Source organism: Adiantum capillus-veneris, chromosome 4, assembly GCF_014529385.1.
Source record: "Adiantum capillus-veneris isolate H3 chromosome 4, ASM1452938v2, whole genome shotgun sequence".
NCBI classification, from domain to species: Eukaryota; Viridiplantae; Streptophyta; class Polypodiopsida; order Polypodiales; family Pteridaceae; genus Adiantum; species Adiantum capillus-veneris.
The window spans coordinates 157,289,650-157,306,937 of NC_140934.1; the positions used below are offsets into that span (position 1 = coordinate 157,289,650).

A 17,288-nucleotide genomic window follows, 5' to 3' on the forward strand; every position below is an offset into this window, starting at 1 on the left:
CAAGGCTATGTGGACAAAGAGGACTTCTTTATCTCTCCTCTCAAACATGAGGATGTAATCCTAGGGGCACCATGGTTTGACCGCCTGGCTGCCGATGTTAAATTTCCTGAAAGGAGAATCTCCTTTAAGTTCAGGGAAAAAGACATGTATATAGATTCTAAGGAAATGGGTAACACTATCCCCATTGTACATACACCAGCTTTCAACAACTCAATAAAGAGCTCTATTTCCGTGTACATGATATTTGTTAAAGATTCTCAAAATGAACCTCATGCTTTAGCAAAAGAAAATAAAAGCAACCAAAAGGAATTAGAGTTATCCAATTTTCTCAAGGGGTTTCAAGATGTTTTTATTGACGACATCCCTTGTGAGCTACCTCCTAAACGAGGTAATGATGACCATGCAATTGAACTTCTTCCAAGAAGTTCACCGCCTAACAAACCTCCTTATAGAGTTTCTCAAGCTCAACAGGAGGAGATTATGCGGCAAGTGCATGAGTTAGTTGAGAAGGGCATGGTTAGGCCTAGCTCATCTCCATTTTGCTCACCTGTGCTATTAGTGCAAAAGAAAGATGGCACATATCGTATGTCTGTCGACTATAGAGCACTAAATAGGATCACTATCAAAAATAGGTTTCCCGTTCCACGGGTAGAAGACCTATTTGATAAGCTACAAGGATCGACCTGCTTCAGTAGGATTGACCTAAAAAGTGGCTATCATCAAATAAGGATAGTTGATCAAGACATTGTAAAGACCGCATTTCGCACCACATTTGGTCTTTATGAATACATTGTCATGCCTTTTGGCTTGACCAATGCACCAGCCACATTCAACCGCTTGATGGAGAAGCTGTTCAGGCCTCATTGAACCTTCACTAGAGTGTTCTTTGATGATATTATCATCTACTCTAATTCATTAGACGAACACAAGCAACACCTCCAGGTAATATTTCAAGTTTTAAGAGAGAATAAACTTTATGTTAATCGAAAGAAAAGTGAATTTTTCTTGCAAGAGATTCAGTATTTAGGTCACATTATCTCTCAAGATGGCATCCAAATGGATCCATCAAAGTTAGAGGTAATAAAAGGATGGCCTAAACCAAGGAATCTTCATGAACTAAGAAGCTTTATAGGTATGTGTGCATACTATAGACGCTTCATAGAAAAGTTCTCACAAATTGCGGGACCATTACATGACCTAACAAAGAAAAGCGTTAGGTATACATGGTCTGCTAAGGAGAACAATGCTTTCGAAAAGCTTATCTCTCAACCTGTGCTTACACTACCGGATCTCTCAAAACCATTTGAGGTCCAATGTGATGCTTGTCGTGATTGCCTTGGAGTTGTTTTGCTCCAAGAAGGGCACGCCATAGGCTATGAGAGTCGAAGGCTTGACCCTGTTGAGCAAGCTCTAGGCATATACGAAAAGGAACTCCTTGCAGCTCTACATGCCTTAGACTCATGGAAGCACTATTTATTGGGGACTCCTTTCATTCTACGAACGGATCACCAAAGTCTTAAGTACTTCATGACGCAGACCAAGCTCTCCGACAAACAAATGAGGTGGGAAAATTTCCTTTCGCAATTTCATTTTCATATTTCTCACATTGCTGGCAAGCATAATCAAGTAGCTGATGCACTCTCAAGATGGCCGAGAGTGAATGCGGTTTCCATAGCAACTCACAATGATCTATCTTTAATGATAGATGAGTGCGCTATTGATCCCGATTTTAGAGATGTGATTTCAGCCCTTGCATTAGGGAAGAAAGAAGAACCATTTACCTTACAAGATGGTTATCTTCTCTATGGCAATAGACTATGCGTTACTAACTCACTACGTGAGAAATTAATGTATGAATCTCATGCTCCACTGTATGCGGGGCATAGAGGGATTCAGTCTACCTTAAAGGGAATTGAAACATATTTCTATTGGCCTACCATGAAAGTGAACATACAAGAGTATATTTCTAAATGTGTGGTACGCCAAAAGACAAAATTTGATAGAGGGAAGCAACTTGGATTGCTTCAACCCTTGCCAATCCCTAATTCACCATGGGAGAGCATATCCATGGATTTTATCTTTGGATTGCCTAAGTCTATCCATGGGAATACGGGAATATGGACGATAGTAGACAGGTTCAGTAAACAAGCTCATTTTATACCTGTCAAAAAGACTATCAAAGCCCATCAAATGGCAACCCTCTTCATTTCACAAATTTTCAAGTACCATGGCTTGCCAATGTCCATAGTGTCGGATAGAGATCCTAGAATGACCAATAATTTTTGGAAGGGTCTCTTTGAGAATTTAGGGACAAGGCTAAACTTCTCTTCGGCCTATCATCCACAAACGGATGGCCAAAGTGAAATAGCTAACCTAACCATTCTCGATCTACTAAAAGCCTATGTAACGGAATTAGATCAAAGATCCCAATGGGAGAAATACTTACCCTTAGTGGAGTATGCTTACAATAACACTGTACATACTTCCACGGGAAAAGCACCTTTCGAGGTAATTGAGGGAAGATAAAAAAGTCCCGGTTGCCCTTCAAATCTTAAAAGAAGGGAATGGGGGCCATGTCAGTAATTGACACCTCCCTTTCGGAGGTGGGATCAACTGCTCATGATCATTGGATTGTCCAGGGAATGCAAAAGATTCCCAAGGGTCCGAGGCTTGAGCCCCATGCACTGTCTTTGACTCTAACCCTTAAGCTATTGCATAATTGTTGAAACACATGTGTGTGCAAAGTTTATAGATCATATTGTCGCGGATGAGTTCACACTTAGTTCACGCTTAGGACATTGAGTTTACACTAAATTTGGTGTGTTGCACATACCCTCCCCAATGTTAGAAAAAAAAATGGGGTACAATGTATTTTAACCAGCTAAAATCATAAAATCCCAATTAGATTTTAAGCCCGACAAATTTACACAAGTTTTAGAGTAAATACCAGCAAAAGCTTCAAATTTTGACCTAAAAACCAGTAGAATTTCAAGTTTGCCCTTATTTTCTTCGGTTAGGAAAAATGTATTTTTCTAGCCCTTATCCTCCCAAGTTCACACCAATTTTGGTGTGGTGCACTCTCGGTTCGCACCCTCTCCCAATCACGTTCACAGTGAGTTCACAAACATTTAGTTCACACCTAGCTCGAAAATGTGATCCGACCGCCCAAATTGCTCCTATCGCGCAACACCTCACGTGGGCCATTCATCCCACCTCTCTAGGGAGGTGTCAATTTGAAGGGGAATCATGTAGTTTCTAGGAATTTTAGGCTCAAAAAGCAAATGCATAATAACAAGTGATAAAATCACAAGGCCTGGCTATGATAAAATTACAAAAAAGCTCAAAGGTAAATTTTTATTGAGATATACATGAAGTTTTATGGGGATTACATGATGGAGTATGGTATCAAATGAAGTATTGAAAAGAGATGGTTGGCTTGATTTGCGTGAGGAGGTGGTAGTTTGTTTTGGTTGGAGAGGTTGAGGGGGGGGAGGGATTAGTGGAGAGTGATAAGGAGTGATATGAATCATTTTGGGAGCAAAAGATGTGTGGATGATGTTGGAATTAGGGTTGCAGAGAAACACACACAGCTTGGAGAAGACGAAGGAAGCTCAAGGTACACAATAGAGAGTGTATTCCTTAGTGTGCTATGGAAAGATAGATAGCCCTAGAGTGATGGGCGTATATACAATGCACGGGGGAAAAAACCTCCTAAAGAGGGAAAAAATGCCCCGGCGGTCCTAGTGTGTTCACACACATCACTACCACATGTATATGGTAACAAATCCCCCCTGGAGTGATGCGGTGAACGAGAGCTGGCACATGAGTAAAGGGAAGTGCCATGCCCTGAGGACAGGATCAGTCCACAAAGGGGAGTAAGCCCAAAGCTTTGCGGAAAGCTTCAAGCTTCTCACGAGACAATGCCTTTGTGAAAAGATCTGCAAGGTTGTCCTGTGTTGGCACATAAGCCAAGCTGATCTCTCCTGCTGAGAGCCTCTCCCTGACATAGTGGTAATGCACCTCAATGTGCTTTGTGCGAGCATGAAAAACTGGGTTCCTCGCAACTGCCAATGCGCTCTGACTGTCAGTGTAGATAGTGTTGGCAGTGTCCTGTCCAACACCCAAGTCAGCCATAAGGCGTCTGAGCCATACACACTCAACCGTAGCTGTGAAGACTGCCCTGTACTCAGCCTCACAACTTGAAGTGGCCACAGTAGGTTGCTTCTTGCTCAACCATGATATATATGAACTGCCAAGCATGAAACAAAAGCCACTTGTGGACACTCGCGTGTCAAAACAACCAGCCCAATCTGAGTCCGAAAAAGCATGTAAGTCTGGCGGCAATGATCCCCCCTTGGGATAAAACAAGCCAAGATGTAAAGTGCCACTAAGGTAGCGGAAAATCCTCTTGACAGCCTGCCAATGCTTAGACCCTGGGCTATGCATAAATTTGCTGACCTGCGAGACTGCAAACTGAATATCTGGCCTCGTGTTGCATACATAAATGAGGCAGCCAACAGCAGTTTGGTAAAGAGTGACATCAGCAGGATCGCCAGCATCATGTAGACTCAACTTCAAACCTGTTTCCATGGGAGTGGCAATAGGTTTGCAATCCTCAAGTCCAAACTTACATAGCAATGTCTCTATGTAACTTTTCTGACACAAGGCAATACCACCATCACACTGCTTAAACTGTATACCCAAGTAATGATGCAACAGCCCCAAATCTTTCATCTTGAAAGTAGCATTCAAATCAGCCTTAAATTCAGCAATATGTCTCTCATTTGGTCCAGTGATCAGCAAATCATCAACATAAAGAACCACAATGAGAAATACATCATCCTCACGCTTTACATACAATGTGCTTTCTGTTGGACTGTTACGAAAGCCTCGTTTAACCAAATGAGTGTCAGCTTTCTCATACCAAGCACGAGGAGATTGCTTCAACCCATACAAAGCCTTCTTACATTTGCACACTTTGTCCTCTTGTCCTTTTATGAAAAAACCGCGAGGCTGCGTTACATAAACTTCCTCAAATATGTCACCATTCAAGAAAGCAGTAACAATGTCTGATTGATGTACATCCCAACCAAAATGAGCTGCCAATGCACATAGAAAACGCACAGTAGTCATACGACAAGTGGGAGCAAAAGTCTCTTCATAATCTATGCCTTTTTGTTGTGCATAACCCTTTGCAACAAGTCGAGCCTTATGGCGATCGATCTCACCATCCGGCTTGCGTTTCAACTTGTAAACCCACTTCGTACCAATGGCCTTTTTGCCAGGAGGCAAATCACATAAAGTCCATGTGTCATTCTCTATAAGTGCATCATATTCTGATTTCATGGCAGCAATCCAAATTTCTGAATTCTGTGCTTCATCAAAAGACAGAGGCTCCACAACATCATGTAAACTAGACACAGCCAAAGCATAACAATCTGATGCATAAGATGCATGGCGAGAGCCTGAACGAGTACGACTAGATAAAGGTGCATCCAATTTACTGTCACGCAAAGTGTGCACCAGCCATTTTGGCATACCTCTAGCCTGCTCATTTTCAGCCCTTTCCTCATCAAGTACATCATGTACATCTGCATCAGTAATAGGCTGTTCTAAAACATTTTCAGAAACCCCCATAGGCTGTACATTTGCCTCATTGGAACTTACATTCGTATTTCCACCACTGAAAAGAGGCAACAAAGTGTCATAAATGTCCTGTGAGCTTACATTACTGTCTCTAGTACATGACAGCAAGGGTTGAACAGAATCTTCCACAAACACTACATCCCGTGAAACCAAAATACGTTTTGTTTGCGGATGATACAACCTGTAACCTTTGCTTTCAGCACTATAACCAACAAAAATACATTTGACAGCCTTATCATCCAATTTTCTGCGCTGCACTTGTGGCACCAAAGCATATGCCAAACAGCCAAAAACACGCATGTGCTCAATAGAAGGTTTTCTATCATGCCATGCTTCATATGGAGTAATAGACTGCAAAGCTTTCGTAGGACACCTGTTAAGTACATAAGTGGCACACATGATGGCCTCAAGCCAAAAAGAATGCGGCAAAGCTTGACTTTTGACCATACATCGTGCCATTTCCGTTAGTGACCTGTTTTTCCTCTCAGCAACACCATTTTGCTGAGGTGTATAAGGCACTGTACATTGGTGTTTTATCCCACGACTAGCCAGAAATGCATTAAATTCATGAGACATATACTCCCCCCCTCGATCGGAACGGAGGGTGCCCATAGTACATTTTGAGACATTTTCAGCCATAGCCAAAAATTGTTTGAAGCACATAAAAACTTCGGACTTCGCTTTAAGCGGAAATACCCACGCATGCCTGGAGTAATCATCAATGAAAGTCACGAAGTACAGGTAATTGCCCAAGGACGGAGTTTGCATGGGCCCACAAACGTCACTATGCACAAGCTGCAACCTGCATGTGGCCCTAACTGAACCATCCTTTGGAAACTTAGAACGCTGCATTTTACCCAGAATACAGCCTTCACAAACATGTTTGATAGGTGCTTCAAGAGGCGGCAAAGAAGCAACCATATCAGATTTCTGCAAACGCAGCAAACTGGCAAAATTCAGATGACCAAAACGTGCATGCCAAAGTTTTGCATCTGAAATAGCCCTTGAATCTGCAACAGCATTTGCAAAATTTTGTCCACACTTGTCATACAAAGTGAGCTTATACAGCCCACGGCACAAAAGCCCAGATGCAACAATTTCATCACCAAAACTGAGATCATGAACTGTACATCTGTCATCCACAAATTTGACTACAAGTCCAAGTCTAGCAAGTGCGGATACAGACAATAGATTCTTCTTGATCCCAGGTACATAAAGTGCATCAACAAGTGTGAAGGAACTGCCATTAGCAGCAGTGAGCACAATCTTTCCAACTCCCTGAACTGGATAAGAGGCGTTGTTGGCACAAGTGACTGAATTCCCATGAGGGACAGACTCGAGAGAGGTAAACAATTCACGATGTGAGGTAATGTGCTTTGTAGCACCACTGTCGAAATACCACACATGTGAATCTGCAGCAACTGACAAGCATGCATCATGGACAGCAGGATTGTAAGTGCACTCTGCGCTAAAAGCCCATTCTGCATCAACATCAGCATCACAATCTCCTTTCACAGAAGACTCAACAATGGCTGCATTTGTAGTGGAACCAGCATTTGCAGTGGAACCACCCTCTTTCTTCTTAGCCTCTTTGGCCTTCAACTTAGGACACGACTTGATCAAGTGATCATTGGCTTTACAATAATGGCAACGCATCTTCTTTTTGCCCTTATCACCAGAATTGCCAGACGAAGTGCTGCCAGCAGAAGCATTAGGAACAGAATTTTTGCCACTCGCAGCAGAACCATAAGAAGTGGCTGCATTACTGTTACCACCCTTTCTTTGAGAAGCAATAAAAGCCTGTTCAACTGCACGCTGCCTAGTCCTGTTTTTTCTAGAAAGTGACTCTTGCAACAGCAATGTGCATAATGCATCAAACTTGACAACTTCAGGATTTCCTTGGGTCATCAGTCTCCAAGTACTAGCAAAAGTCTGGTAGGAATCTGGTAAGGCATCAAGAACAGTCTGCACAAGGGAACTGTCAGAAATGACTTCACCTGCAGAAATGAGTTGCTCATTGATATCCTTGACACTAGCAAGGAAAGTGTCCATATCATCTTCCTCATGCATAATCTTCGACTCTAGCTCTTTACGCAGCAAAGCAATTTTAGCCTCATTGCGGCTTGCATAAAGACCTGCTAGAATATCCCAAGCCTGTTTTGCAGATTTTGCTGAACGGATGTGAGGAATAATGGTGCGCTTCACAGACAACGCAATCAATGCATGAGCCTGCGCATCCTTAACATCCCAACGAGCTTGTTCTGCTGTAGGCAAAACAACTCTAACAGCTGCAATCCTTGCAGCAAGACCTGCAACATCCTCAATATCGCCTACATCTTCAGAACCAGGACGTACATCAATGCCCTGCACAATGTTCCAGACACCTTTTGACACAAGAACGTGTTGCATCATATAAGCCCACATAGGGTAGTTGTCCCCATCCAACCTGTCCTCAGCAGCAAACATCTTGAACACATCTGTGTTGTTGTTGTCAGCCATGGTAAATGCTGCACCTGATGTGAAAACTGCCCGAAAATAGGAGAAATGGAGCGGGAACAACTTGTGCTATATAGCACAAACCGTAGAAGACTATAAGGCACCTGTTATGCAGAAAACGGCACTGACAGAAAATCTGCATAAAATGACGAAATAACCTGTGCAGTACTGCCCGTAGTGGAAACGGAGGCCGAAATGAGCCCAAATCAAAATTCTGAGCAGACCGAGCTCTTCGAGCTTGCCCAAAATATTTGTCGACCTGCGAACGCTTGCCAAAGCTCACTGAAATCGGAGAAAGTGAGCAGGCGTGTGCTGGAGCAGCTGGCGACTAAGCCCGGGAGGACGTGACCTGCTCTGATACCAATTGTTGGAATTAGGGTTGCAGAGAAACACACACAGCTTGGAGAAGACGAAGGAAGCTCAAGGTACACAATAGAGAGTGTATTCCTTAGTGTGCTATGGAAAGATAGATAGCCCTAGAGTGATGGGCGTATATACAATGCACGGGGGGAAAAACCTCCTAAAGAGGGAAAAAATGCCCCGGCGGTCCTAGTGTGTTCACACACATCACTACCACATGTATATGGTAACAGATGAATGATCTGACCAAAAACAAAATCTTGTATCTGCTATCAAGGAGCTAGGAGGATTTTTGATCCATATGTGGTCGAGTTTTGAATTGTAAATAGTTGTGATATGATGGATTTGTTGTGTGTAGCCATGTGATTGGAACTCTGTCTGCAATTGTTGGTATTGATTGTTTGTTGGGTTATTGTCAATGTTGAAATCTCCAATGATGACGGTCATTTGTTTATGATGGGATTGTTTCATTAGGTTGGAGAGTAGTGCTAGCAAAGAGGTTGTAGAAGCTTTTGGAGATTTGTAAACGCATATGATTTCGCATTGAAGTTTTTGGTTTAGGTGGAATATAGCTTGAATGATTTCTATGCCTTGAGTTGAGATTGTCTTTGAAGAGTGCAAAATGACTGTAGTTTTATAGTAGATTGAGAGACCAAAGTTGTTGTAATGGTGGAAGTTTGGTTCAAGATCATTAAATGGAGCTTTTTGCTTTGTTTCTTGGAAGCATAAAATATCAGAAGCGGAGAAGTTTGCGTCATCTTTGATGAACTTGAGATATTTGTGACTAGACACAATGTTCAATGATTGTATGATATGATGTGTGCCCTTGTATGTGAATGGAAATCTTGTCAAATATTGCCACTTTGCTTCTTTGCTTAGGCGGTCTAGCTCATTGAGAACATTCTTGTCGATTTTGATTTGACTTTGTTGGATTGGTTTGAGAATGTGAAGATTTGTTGGATCTTTTATACGAGAAAGAGCTGTATAAATCAAACCATGTGAATTTATTGATGTTGGATCAAATGTCACTGCAGTCATTGTTAAGCCTTGTGATCTATGGATGGTGCGTGCATTTGCTACTTGGATTGGAAGCTGAGTTCGATATATTGTGTTCAATGCACTTCGACCTATTTGGAATTCTTTTGTTGTTTGAAAAATAGGTGTCCATTGGGGGTTAACATGAATCTTGCAAAGTTGTTGGTTTGCATTTCGTTGTTTCAAACCCGTGAGCTGGTCAAAGAATTCTATCCATGCAAGATGGGATGCACCTTTGCTTTCTATGTGTTTGAGGACTCCGTCTGCACCGTTAACAAGCCAGTCAAAAATGTCAACATTCCCTGCACAAATCTCTACAATCATTCCTTCTTTGAGTTCTAGGATTGAAGATAAACCTGCAGTGGTTTGTGGATTGTTTGGCACGACAAGATTTTTTGAACAAGTCTTATGAAAGACATCTTTTGCATGGATGATGTATGGTTGAGTTGGTAAAGTGTTGAAAACAAGACAGTTGTGTGAGTTTTTTAAGTTATTGGTGAAGTACAAATGAGATGTTGTCAATTTGTCAAACGATGTATTGGTGTGATTAGTGTTCAGCATGCACAAATCTTCGATAGTGTGCTCTGCCTTTCGTATTCTATTGAGAATTGTGACAAAAGCTTCATTTGATTGACGCATTGTTTTTTTTAACTCATGACATTTTATATGTGTGTGCCAAAAGGAAGGCGAGAGTAGTTGCAGGGAATCTTGTGGCTCACTAAATATCCAACAATCTCGAACTGGGCTTGCTTGACATAGGTCGCCACAGAAGATGACGTCTAAACCACCAAATGGTTGTATGTGATTATGTTTGATTGATCGTAGTCTTGTGTCTACAATACAGAACAATCTATTCCCAATCAAAGATGCTTCATCAAAGACGACCAACTTGACATTCTTATACAATTGTGACAACTCTGCAAGTCTTTCAGATGCGAGAGCAATATTTGCATGGAGCACAAGTGGCAAACGTAAGGCTGAGTGAATTGTTGTGCCTCCGAGATTGAAAGATGCTTTTCCTGTGTATGCCATTAATAATGCTGTTGGCAAGTCGACATCAAATTCCAAGGAAGCACTATAATGACGGATAAAGCCTTGCACAAGTGCTTGCAAAGTGAAAGTTTTTCCTGTGCCTGCACCTCCAGTTAGAAAAAGGTGGATTGGTTCTTTTGGATGTAGTCACTTTCTAATCATTATGTCATCAAAAAGGGAGCGTTGTTCAATGTTTAGCTTGGAAACGAGCGAGTGGTATTCATTGTTGTCTAGTGCTAGCTTTCGAAAGGAAGGCAAAGGTTTTATATTGGGTTTTGTTGGTTGAATATCAAGGCTCAAGTCATATTTGAAGGCATCACTGTTCGCAAGTGCTAAAGACGTATGCAGTGAAGTTGATTGACTGGTAGTTGGATGCACTTCCAATTTAAAATATTTTTGACGGTTCTCATCTATGATCGGATAGTTTGAGTTGTACTTGTCTTTCCAAGAGGCAACATTTGTTTCGAAACTTTTTTCATCACCAACAAATGGCAAAAAGAGCAAGCAAAGTTCATGGTAATGTCTTTCCGCATCTTTCTCTAGAGTGAAATTAGCATATCTAATGACTCGAGGTTTCTTGGATTTGCGTGGGGAGCCGTGAATGCATTGGTAATTGTTAGCGTAGTCAGCCAAGCATATGTCTTCAAGATTACTTGGACGTTGAGTGTATTTGGTGACTAAATCCTCAAAGAAAATGTTTGTGTCTTCAGGATCCAAAGAATTCAACATAGCTCGCCGTTTCAATAGCAATGTCCGTTGGCTTTCGTAATCTACATTAATGAAGACAAATTGTCTACTAGCACTATGCAATGGCAATGAAAGAGATATGTATGTGGCTTGTTGTGATGTCATCTCTTGTGTGTTGATCAATGCATTGCCAATTTTCTTTAATCGCTCTAATGTTGACATGTTGGTTTGTTTGCAATTTTGAAGTATATGTTTGATTGTTTTGCTTGTAGTGGAGTCATTTTTGGTCATGTATGATGTGCAATATGCAGCAGCGCCATGGCCATTGAATATGAATTGGACATCAATGTTTCCATCCCATAGATTGCACAATTGTTTGTTAAAGTTGTTTGTGTAGATGTCTTTTAAATTTCTTTTCAACAATAGTGTCGGTTCTGTGATGTTGACAGAAAGAGATTTGATATATTCATCCTCAGTCATTTGCAAGGAAATCAACCAATCATTAAATGAGATATTTGGTTCATGTCCAAGAGCTTGTAGTTGATCATTAATAAATCTATTTTTTGCCAAGAGATTTTCCTTCTCAATCGCAGATGTTGTTATTGGATGCATTATGATTGTTTGATGTGAAGGTGGGCGTGGAAAGCCAAAACGACAAAGAGTTTTCCGTTTTCTACATGTCTTGCGATGGTGGTGTGTTTGTACACTCCTGAGAGCCTCGTCCAAGACGTCCTTGTTAGTAGTGATGTGCATGTCAATGAAATGTGTTATTTCATCATCACTTTCAATGACAAATAATGGTGCATTTTTTATCCAAAGCAATCCATGGTCATGTTGGCTTCCTCTATGTTGAAATTCGGTGACAAAGAAATAATCTGTTAATTCACCAATGATTGTATTGTTGCGTTTCAATTCTTTTTTCATTGATTGAAATCTATGCACATAATATCGAGCAGTTGTGATAGGATCAGAACGAACAAGTGCACGAATGAACGAAGCTTTGTTTGGGTGCTCTGTTTGTATGATATGAGGATTTAACTTTGATAAACATCTATTAAGGGTTGCCATCTTTGTTCTGCACATGAAAATGTGACAAAGAAGGTTGGTTGGCCTAGTTGGTGAATCATTCCGAAGACATTTCGCTTAAGTTTTGCCTTCTAATCAGTTGATGTACGCAATGACTCAAAATCATGGTAGCCAAGGTCTGATGATAGCAATTGTTCAATATTGGTGTTTGCTTGAACATCTTTTGCTTGCAATTGCTTGCCATGAAGCTTTCCCTTTTGCAAACGAACCCAAATAGAACCAAGCACTTTCAAGATGATAATTTTCATTGTTTTGAAGAAAAGATTCTCAACACATTTGGCATATCGTCTATCTGCATTCTTTAATTCCCATTGTGCCGTCTTTTCATAATTTTTCTTTGCAAGCAAGTGGTATTTTCTTTTTTGGCCAAAAAACAAAGTTGGAAATGATAATTCTTCGCAGCAATCATCATCAAAAACACTCAAAGGTGTAAATCCTTCACAAGGAGCAACAATTGCAACCTGAGCATTATGATCAACAACCTGTTGAGCACTATAAATGCCATGCACCAATGTGTCTGTTGCATCTATGTCGTCATCAAATTCTTGTTGTGGAGAACAAATGATATCTGCTTGAACTGTAAAATTGGTTACCCAAGAGGTGTCAATTGTGGCGCCATTCTCAATATATAATGGTGTTTTCAGAAGGTCTACCAATGCACGATGCACAAAAGTTGGACGCACAATACCACTAAGGTAAGCATGGTCATAACTGAGTTTTCGTTTGATCTCTACCAAGATAAAAGCTTCTTCACTAAGAAATCGCAGCAACATTTTTTGCACTCGAAACAAGTCTGCCATTACATTTACAATACTTCCACGTAAACCGAACTGACCTTCAAAGTTTAGCTCACGTATTTGTGCAAATGGTATTCTCAATGACACAAGACGGCTCTCGATTGTGTTCAATGTTTCTACACCAGGTATTTTACATCCAAATTCCATATTTTGCACCATACAAAACATTGGTTGTTGTCTCTTTTTTAATGCTGATTTGCATGAGTAACAAACTTGGAATCCAACATTTTCACAAATAGGCAAATGTTGTATTTGTCTCAAGAATGAAAACTCTACTTTTGTGACATTGTGCAGGTTATGACGAAACAAAAGAGAGTTGCAAGATGAACAAGGATATGCAGGCACATCTTTTATGTTTTTTGCAAACAATGAAGATTTCGTGGAAGACTCAAGCTTGCTTAGTTGATGGATTCTGGATGACTTACACATGTTGTATATCTTGGTCTTGATTTGCTTTAAAGAAAAAGACGTTGAATGCAAGTCTAAAAATGTTTTTGCAATTTGATGAGCACTACCATTGTTTGTTCCAATCAATGCAGTCAATTGTGATGTGGCATCTTGACTCCATACACAACGCATACGTTTAAGAGGCTTTGGCCCAACAGGAAACCAAAAGTAGTCACCATTTCTATTCAAGGCTACTAGTGTTGGAAGAAAAGATGAGGAAGCACATTCTGAACCACCAACAAAGATAGAACTAGTGTAAACTTCTGCTTGGAAAAAATATATTTTGCATGTTGCGTTCATGAGGCTACAAACCTTTTTTACTAATTCAACACTTATCATCAAAGACGATTGACGAGTGCGCAGCAACGGCAAGATAAGTTCTTTCAAGTTAGATGACACAAAGTGCTTATCAGAAAAGCATGGCTTAATCCAAACTTTAATAGTATCCGCATTTCTTGATTCAATTTCTTGCACAAGCATATGTGAGAGTGTACATTCCAAAGACTGAATTGATATTTGGGAATGGAAAATATACAAAAGTGGTTCCAAAACATCTTTGTTATCAGGAAAAGAGGATTCAAAATCTGAGAGCCTATACATAAGCTAGCCATCCGCATAAAATTGCAAATCCATAGTCGTAACTGCTGCAAAATGGTGATAAAGCAAGGTTTCACTCTTCTTTGAATGCAACAACCGAACCCCCCTTGTCGATTGTGAACCAGCCGGCCTTTTTGAAGTTAAGCAAGGAAGATTTTAGCTCTACTAGGTTATGCTCAAAGTAGTGTAAAAACGATTGGGAAAAGCCTAGAATGGAGTCAACAATAGCACCTTGTAAAATCACAGCAACGACCTCTCCATCTTGAGGATAGATTCTAGCAGGCAGCAAGGGAGACTTTACAATTTGTGTTTTCATACCACAAGTGTAGCAAAAAGGGTTAATGGCTTGACGGCTAACATTTGTTCCCTTGCATAATCCACAAGAGTATTCAACATCCAAACTGTTCACGCTTGCAATCTCCAAAGTGCCAAACACCTACAAATAAAGCCAAGTAGAAAAATGCAACTGCAAAACCTTGCAAAGTGAGATTTTTTACCTTCTTCCCAAAACCCAAATTGGAAACTTGTTTGTGCAAATACTCTTGAAATAGATTGGAGAGAGAATCAGGAAGTGAACACAATATTGTAGCATCCACAACACTTAGAGTATTGGACAGCTGCTTCAAAAGGTTGATGTTGCGATCAACACAAGTGTAAAAGCCTTTAGCTTTAACCTCATGTACCATAAGTTGGTAGTCAACACATCTGCTAGGCACAAATAGAAGCTGGCCAAAACACATAAACAAATGAGTGAAGTTTTACTAAAGCCTTTTAGCACACAAGAGTGAAGAGATTCTTACACTAGCTTGATCACTTGTTGATGGCCCATCAACAACGGTCAATCGATAGCTTGGAGTGCCGTCACTTTTAATAGCATTCTCCACCTTCACAACTATAAATGCTATTGTTGAAACGAAGTCATTACCAATAGCATCTTGGGAGAGCAAGTCCTTGATCTTTTGCTCAGGGTAAAGTTGGAGGCAGCAATCAAAAGGCTCCGCTTTTATGACCAATGTAGTAGCATCAACATATAATGCCCACAAACATGTCCCATCATCTTTTACTACAGCTCTCTTCACACAGCCTCCCTCTATTCGAACATAGTCATTCACAGCAAATGCCTCAACAAAGTCGGAAAGGTAAATTTCAGTCACAACAAAGGTAACAGTGTGACGAGACTCTCTATCTAGCAAGTCTGCACGCAAGTATCTTCCAAAGTTTGACTTGGGTATTTTGTAAGTACCATATTTGCTAAGTACTTTTTCTTCCAAAACAAATCTAAAATTTGCAGTTTCTGATAATTCAGAGATAGTCAATAGCCTTAGCGCCGACGTAATGGCCAACTAAGAAGAAAAAGACTCAACATTTAAGTCCTCTTTCAAGTCATCATCTTTAACCAAGGGAGATGAGAAAGCAGAATCTGCCAAAGACCTAGATGCTTTACCTAAAAAGAAACAAGATTATAAGGCAAAACACTTGGCCAACATATCAAGCAAAAAATAGCTTAAGATTCACCTCTAGCGATTTGGAAAGCCTTTTTCAAAGACATAGATGCTTTCTTCACACCTCCCTTAGGGCTTATCTTTTTTGATATGGGAGAAGACCCAAGACTCCGACTTTTCAACCTAGGAGAGGGTGAAAGGTTGACTGCTACAGCACTGTCAAGAGCCTTGGAAGATAGTGTTGGTGGTGTTGGATCAAAATCCAGAAGTGGAGAGAATGGAATCTCATGAGCGGCCACATCTAAACAAATAAATAGTTTAAGCTCTAGCTCTTGGACAATATCAAACACAGCTCATGAAAGACATCAAAGACAACTCAAAATAGATAGTACTAACCATCCATTGATGTATCCATGGTTATGTTGAGCTCGTAAGCAGCAGGTTGATATTCAACCTTCGAGAGAGATAAGCTAGCTAGCTCATACTGAGAAATATAGAGAGTTTACTAGGTAGAGCAATGGGTAGAAAGAGTTGTGGCTTTAGGAAGCTTATAAAGAGAGTTAGGAGAGTAAAGTTAAAAGCGTTCACGTTCATGCATACCAATAAATATCTTGGTCTTTAAATAATGCCTTTATGAGGCTTACAAAACAATCATGACATTTTTTTTAAAAAATTATCTTATAAAAATTAAAGTACCACTATAAAAAATTCTTTTTCCTAAAAAATCATTTCATTAAGTTAATCGAAGCGTGAAGCTAGTGAATAATGATTGGAGCCATTTCTTTTTTCAAGAAACAATTATTGTTCAAATAATTATTTAATAAAGAAAACTTTAATACAAAATAAAATTTTACACACTGAATTGAAGTTTACAATAATCTAATAAAAACAAGAATAAATTTGATAATTTGAATGCAATGGCAGCCTAACATTCAATTACTGTAACCAATTAAATTAGTCGAATATAACACCCTACTGGCTTCATTATTTTCAAGATGGCATATGATAAAACATGACTTAACCCAAAATACAAGCTGTAACCGCAATTTGCATGTAAAGTTTGCTCGATAATGAAACAAAACAGCAGTACATAACATCAACAATAGACGACCACATTCTGCTCGATAGTCAAACAAAAAAGTTACATAACATGCACAATAGACGAGCACAGATATACACACACACAATTGAAGGGCCATTTGCAAATGTCAGTCCATTCAATAATACAGACATAGACCTTTCAATGGATCCTAATAAACAGGAGTTGTAAAGAAAAGCTCCGACATCATCATCCTCGATGAAGAATTCGCATTTGTGGTGAAGCGGTGAGGGTGGGTTGCTCTATCAACTTCCAACATTCAGAAGCTCCTCCATTTTCAGCTCATTAAGCAGGCTCAGTTGGGGGCTTCAAAACCAAAACTGCCATGGAGACGAAACCATGGGACCCTCTGTCAAAACAGCGCAGAAAAGCACTTGGCAGCCCATTAAGCATCCTCTGTTGGGGGCTTCAATACCACAACTGCCATCGCGACGAGCACACGAAGATGTTTGACCACACATGCTGAAATTAAATGCATCAGAGCGCACGCGCACTCACCCACCCCACACAATGAGTGCTGACTGTTGAGGCCAAAACTCAACACACATTGCCGCTCTTGACTCT

General features: G+C 40.3%; 1 pseudogene; it reads right to left on the reverse strand.

Moving 5' to 3' along the window:
* Positions 1-14,178: 14,178 nt before the first annotated feature.
* On the reverse strand, positions 14,179-16,040 carry LOC147460203 (uncharacterized; annotated as a pseudogene).
* Between the last annotated feature and the right edge of the window lie 1,248 nt (positions 16,041-17,288).